A 6265-nucleotide genomic window follows, 5' to 3' on the forward strand; every position below is an offset into this window, starting at 1 on the left:
TAGTCTAGTAAGAGCACCAGTGGAATGGGAAGGCCTTGGTCCTGCCAAGACTGAATCCGCGTGAATGTGATTTTTGGCAGCAGGGCGATAATGGAAGGGGAGGTGGAGGTGTTATGGGGATGTTGCCCCGGAACTTGGGAAAGGGAATAACAATGGAAATGTAAATAAGAAATACCCAAGTTAATAAAGATGGAAAAAGAATCAGACACACACAAACACAAACAAATAAACAAACACACACACACATATGCACACACATACATACATCCATTTGATCAACAATTTCATGAAGGTATCTAAGTCTTTAACATACTCTTTATATTGTATTCACTGTATAGATGAAAAATGTGTGAGTATGTGTTATGTGTTTGTGTGTTTGGGTGTGTGGGGGTGTGTGTTTCTCCATTTTTAATTGAGTCAATAGAATTCCACCAAACTAAGCAACTTTAAATTGCAAAACATGGTTAATATTTTTATGTTGCAATTTTCATTAGTCTGTTTATGACCTGTTGTCCATTTAGCATCTTTTAGATTGTTTCTCATAATCTCTTATTCTTGATTTCTCTTTCAGATGGAGCCTGTCCTGTACTAAGTAAGGTTATATCCAGGGATGATATGATTTCCTGTGTACTAGACTAATCCAGGAAGTTGATTCCACCGTGATTATGAGGTCAGTCTTGTGCAAAAAATCCTCTTTTATGACCTCACCAACAGTATATAAGGCCTAGCACAAGCAATTCAGCCAGCTATCATAAGGCAGAGAAAGAAAGAGCTATTAGGTTCTTTGCAAAGACTGTTCTATCTTCTTTGTTATAACTGCTATTACCAGATTTTAAATTACTATAAATAACAGAAAATTACCATGAACCTTGAATTCATATTTTTTGGGGCAATGTGTTTGCAACCATTTTTTTTTCTGGAAGATTTTAATAGAGGTAAGCTATATTTAGGCAGTTGTACTAACATTAACACAGGACAGAAAGTGTGTGGGCATATATTTGTAAAACCATCGAAATCCTGAAGGAACTAATGAAAGGAAAGAATTGCTCCCTCCCACACCATAGATCTGTAATACTTGATCCATTTCTTGTTTGAGATATAAAAGATTCTAATCACTGCCTTCAATAATCGTTGAGTATAAAACAATTTTAAATGACTAATTATTTATTAAAGTCTGTACAGAAACTCTGATTGAGACTGCATTGATAAAAACACTTAAAGTACTTGTTACTCAGCATTATATTGTCTTAAAATTGCGTAAATTCCCTTATTTCTTCTCTTTTGTACAATGGTTTATGTTGACTTTTTTTTCTCCTAAAAATATGTTCTCTGCTATTGAGCTCATGTCACAAACATAATGATTTTGAAATAGAATCAATGATAAATTATAAATAAATTAGGGTTTGCTAAATAGAGATCATCATGGCTCTATGAGGAAACCTAAATGATTTTATCTAGTATATTTTTATTCACAAAACATATTTTTTTGTTTCCTTATATGTAGTTAGTATATTTTCTACAGTCAATTTCCTTCTTGTATGCAATTTCAAGTGTCTTCATTTATTGAGTGTGGCTATTATATTTTACCCCTCTTCTAAAAATCCCTTCTTTGACTTGAAGTTTTGGAGGTTCTTTTTTTATTTTTATTTTCATTCACATTCATCAATAATATAACTTCAGTATACGAAAAATAACATTATAAATCAAGGAAAGCTTTAAAAATTCCCTTTTTTCCACTTATATTTTTTGGGTATTTTTGTTTGGTTGGTTGGTTTGCTTAGTTTTTTTTTATTTGATATTGTTTGCTTTTATATTTTGTTTTTTTTTGCTTTTTGTTTTTATTTTGTTTTTTGTTACATTTTGTTAATTTTCCTATTGCAGATTTTCAAATTTCTCCCACTTTGTTTCGGAAATTTTACTCTAATTTCAATTTTATTCATATCCAATTTTTGTATGTATGCGTTCTTTTGCTTGTATCAACTGAACTGCAACTGAAGGACACTTTGCCATAAAGATTACAGACATTGCTGGAAAATACCACTGAAGTTCTCTAGGTAAGACATTTCAAACTGGACTCTATTTTTTTTATTCAGTCTATGATTCCCCAAATATTAGATGTCTATGTTGCTTTTCACAAATTGCTATCTATATCTGTTTGGTATTTATGTTCATTATGAAACAGAAATTATAATGAGCATAATCACAAATATTTAGGCTCCATATATAAACGAAAATGTCATTTCTTTTACAGATAACACTATATGAATGGCCACCAAAGTTAATATTTTGTATAGCTGTAAGAAGAACACCTTCTCAGTAAAACCGGAACAATGCTGTGACTCTTCTGGTGAACAATTTCAATCATGTTATTATGACTACATCCCATATTCAGTAGCCATGTTCAGGCACATCCTTGTTCATCTGGACATCATAGAATGACAACTGGCTCGAATAAAGAAAAGTAAAGTCATATCTGTCAGAAACCCATTATTCTACTTAACTGCTTAGCAGATACATACTCCAGATATCATAATAGACACAGTATAACCAGCCAATAAATTGTTGAAGTAATTAAACACATTTTTTTGTAAATGATCATTAAATTTCTTAAAATCATTTTTATTGTTTAATATTTTTTAGTCCAATTACTCTTTCACAATCTACCATCTGAGAGTTCCTAATCCTGTCTAAAAGAGGTTGTCCCATCTAAAACTCACCACACCTTTCCTCTCCTTTTCCTGAGGCTTTAAGTCTATTGAGGTAATTTGTGTCTTTTCTCATTGTGGCCAGACAAGCAGTCCTCTACTTTGTGTGGATTGTTGGTTTCATGTACTGTACCAGTGCTGCCTGGTGAATGGCTCAAAGTCTGAAAGATATTGTTGTATTAAAGTTAGTTGAGAGTGCTAATCATCAATGAGGTAACTCTCCTCTTTTGCTTCAATGGATTTTACATTAATTAACCACAGTTGTCCCAACATTGAGTTTGTGGAGTATAAATAATCTTCAATTGTCACAATCAATCACGTTTTAGGTCTGCCAGAGTGTAGCAAACATAGCCCCCTGTCCTTAACAGTTAGAGTGTCAGGAGTTGAAGCCTTCTCTTGAGACTTATCTCTACTGGAGCCTGTTACTGAACATCATTTTATTCAGGCTGTTCTACATTACTGTATTTACACTTTATTTTTCTAATAGTTTGTTTATTTGTGGGGGATGGAATTGGGCTTCATTCAAGAGATGAGGTGATGGACACATGTAGACTATAATTGATGGGTTGTTTTAGTGGTGATCTATAGAAAGAAGAGCCTACCTATATGAACAAGTTATTTTTAAGCTTGTTTTGAGTATGAGTCTTACTTCTGGGAGCATCAGATTGGAAAAATTAAACTTAATTTCTACAAATTCTAGAGAAGAATCTAGTTTCATGTCTAAATGTCAAGAGTTTAAAGTTTGAAGGTTATCCACTAACTTATTTTGTGGAGACCATTCTAAGCAGAAGAGGACTTGGATGCAGCAGACCTTTTTACAGCCTGTGGAATGGTCACAGTAAAACAAACAATAAAATTCAGAAAAAAAGGCATTTTGATATGTACAATTTGTCGAAAAATAAAAGAATTTAATGAAGCTAAATTTACAACCAAGTCAGTAGCTGATTAGAGGCAATAACTGTTACAGAGAAAATCTGGGCGCAGTTCTCAGAAAAGAGAAAAAGACTATAATGTCAATGTCTGTCCATCAAACTCCACAAAGTAGAAAGCAAAGTGAACGGAGTAAGGCTGAACTGAGAATACAGTTGTGGGGGTTTGCTATATTCTTCCAAGGGTCCTGCTTCCTTAAAAGCTGATACAGCTGTTGTCCAAGGAGGCTAGTTCCCCTTTCACACTGGCAGCAGAAATTAGCAGAATCATGTACATGGTCATAGTTTTTGCAGGTAAGAAATAAGCAGGACTGTGTAGGTAATGAAATCTTGCATAATACTAGCAGAAAGCACGAAAGACAAATTGTGTGTTTGCAGAATATTCCCTGCAGGAGCACATTAACATCACCGTGTGGAGCTAAGAAGGAAAAAAACCATTGTGCAAAGAGTATGCACAGATATTGGAGAAGCCAAATCCATGAGATGTCCACCAAGCAAAGTTGCCTGTATTGGGCAAATGTAACCTAAGAAAAAGTCTTTTTGTTCTCACAGGAATAGAGATCTTTACTTCCCTGTTAAATACATCATGGCTACCAGAACTGTATATGACAATGAAATATGTATTGTTTTCCCTGATAGTTTAGTCTTGTTTAAATATGTTTTGCTATGACTCTACTCTTCCTCTTAATGTCATATATATTTATATATTTATGATTATGAAACTTTATTATACAAGTTCACAATCAACATGTTGCTTCCCATCTTTTTTTCTGGATATTTTATTCTACCTACATTACAAATGGTATTACCTTCCCAGATTACAGTGCATAAACACATATCCCATCACCCTCCACTTTTTTCTATGACAGTATTCCCCTACCCAACCACCCACACTTTTCCTTCTTCTCACCCTGATTTTACCCTATATAAGGGCATCTACCCTATTCAAGACCCAGGAATTTTCCTACCGTGAAGATCAACAAGGCCATCTTCTGCTACATATGGAGGGTTAGTCACGTGTCTGTCCAGTGTACTTTTGGATGGTAATTTAGGTCTGGAGAACACTGGTTACTTGGTGTTTTGTTCTTATAGTGTTGCAAACACCTTCAGTTCCTTTAATCCTTTAAGTCCTACAATGAGCACCACATTCTCAATTCAAAGAGTGAGTGTGAGCATTTGCCTTTCTACAATTCACACTCTGCCAGTGCCTCTCAGGAAAAAGCTATGTCAGGCCCCTCTCAGCATGCACTTCTCTGTATGACCAGTATTAGATATATGTGCTGCACCCTCAGGTGGGGCAGACTCTAAAAGGCCATTCTTTCAGGACCTACTCCAAACATTGTCTCCATATCTCTTCCTATGAATATTTTTATTTCCCTCTTCTAAAATAGATTGAAACATCCTTCATTGTTTAGCCATCCTTCTTCTTGAGCTTCAGGTAGTCTGTGAATTTTATCTTAGGTAATCCAAGTTTTTGGACTAATATCCTCTTATCAGTGACTTCTTACCACAACTGCATTTTGTTCGTGTGGATGTATGTGATTGACTTACTTCGCCCACCATATTTTCTAGCTCGATCTTTTTGTCTATGAATTTCATGAAGTCATTGTTTTAAACTCAAGTACTCCATTGTATAAATGACCATATTTTCTGTATCTGATACCCTGTTGAAGGATAGCTTGGTCCTTTCCAGGTTCTGGCTATGTGTGTTTGTTATATGTTTTAACACCCTTTGGGCATATATCCAGAACTAGTATTGATTCGTCCTCAAGTTGTAGTACATCAAATATTTTTAAGGAATCTTCAGGTAGATTTCAAGAGTGGCCGTATCATCGTGCAATCAAACCTACAATGGAAGAGTGTTCCTCTTTCTCTACATCCTTCCCTGCATCTGTTATAACCTGTGTTTTAGCCTCTCTGACTGGTATAAAGTGGAATATTAGGGGGTTTTTTGATTTTCATTTTTGGATGACTAAAAATATTGAACATTTCTTTAGGTAATTCTCCACAATTTTATATTCTTCATCTGAGAATTTGTTGTTTTAGTATGGATCCTAATTTTTAATTACTTGATTTTACTGGGGTGTAACTTCTTGAGTTTCTTGTATATTTTAGATATTAGCTCTCTTTCAGATGTAGGATTGCTGAAGATCTTTTTGCAATCTGTTGGTTGCTGTTTTGTCCTAATGGGAGTTTCCTTTGTCTTTCTGAAGCTTTGCAGGTTTATGATGTCCCATTTGTTAAATCTTGATATTAGTGCATAAGGCATTGGTGCTCTATTTGGAAAATTTCTCAAGTGACCACTTGTTCAAGGCTCTTCCCCAATTTCTCTTCTATTCATTTGAGTGTATCTGGTTTGATATGTAGGACCTTGGTCCATACAAATTTAAGCTTTATAGAAGGAGGTAAGAATGGGAAGATTTCCATTTTCTACATGCTGATCTACAGTTCTACCAGCACCATTTGTTGAAAATGCTATCTTCTTTTCACTGCATGGTTTTAGTTCTTCAATCAAAGATTAAGTGACTAAAGGTGTCTCAGTACATTTCACGGTCTTCAATTCTATTCCAGTGATTGACCAGCCTGTTTCTGCACCACTACCATACAGATTATATCACTGCTGCTCTACGA

At 34.7% G+C, this 6265-nt stretch overlaps 1 long non-coding RNA gene across 2 annotated transcripts; it reads left to right on the forward strand.

Annotated features, from left to right (window-relative positions):
* The first annotated feature begins 743 nt into the window (after positions 1-743).
* Positions 744-2472, forward strand: LOC108353309 (uncharacterized). 2 transcript variants are annotated; one of them, XR_001842832.3, is made up of 3 exons: positions 744-935; positions 1998-2054; positions 2252-2472. It is a non-coding gene; the product is annotated as an uncharacterized LOC108353309 (long non-coding RNA). The 2 variants fall into 2 exon arrangements; XR_010061896.1 differs by lacking the exon at positions 1998-2054.
* The last annotated feature ends 3793 nt before the right edge of the window (positions 2473-6265 follow it).

The sequence above is a fragment of the Rattus norvegicus genome, chromosome Y, assembly GCF_036323735.1.
Source record: "Rattus norvegicus strain BN/NHsdMcwi chromosome Y, GRCr8, whole genome shotgun sequence".
NCBI classification, from domain to species: Eukaryota; Metazoa; Chordata; class Mammalia; order Rodentia; family Muridae; genus Rattus; species Rattus norvegicus.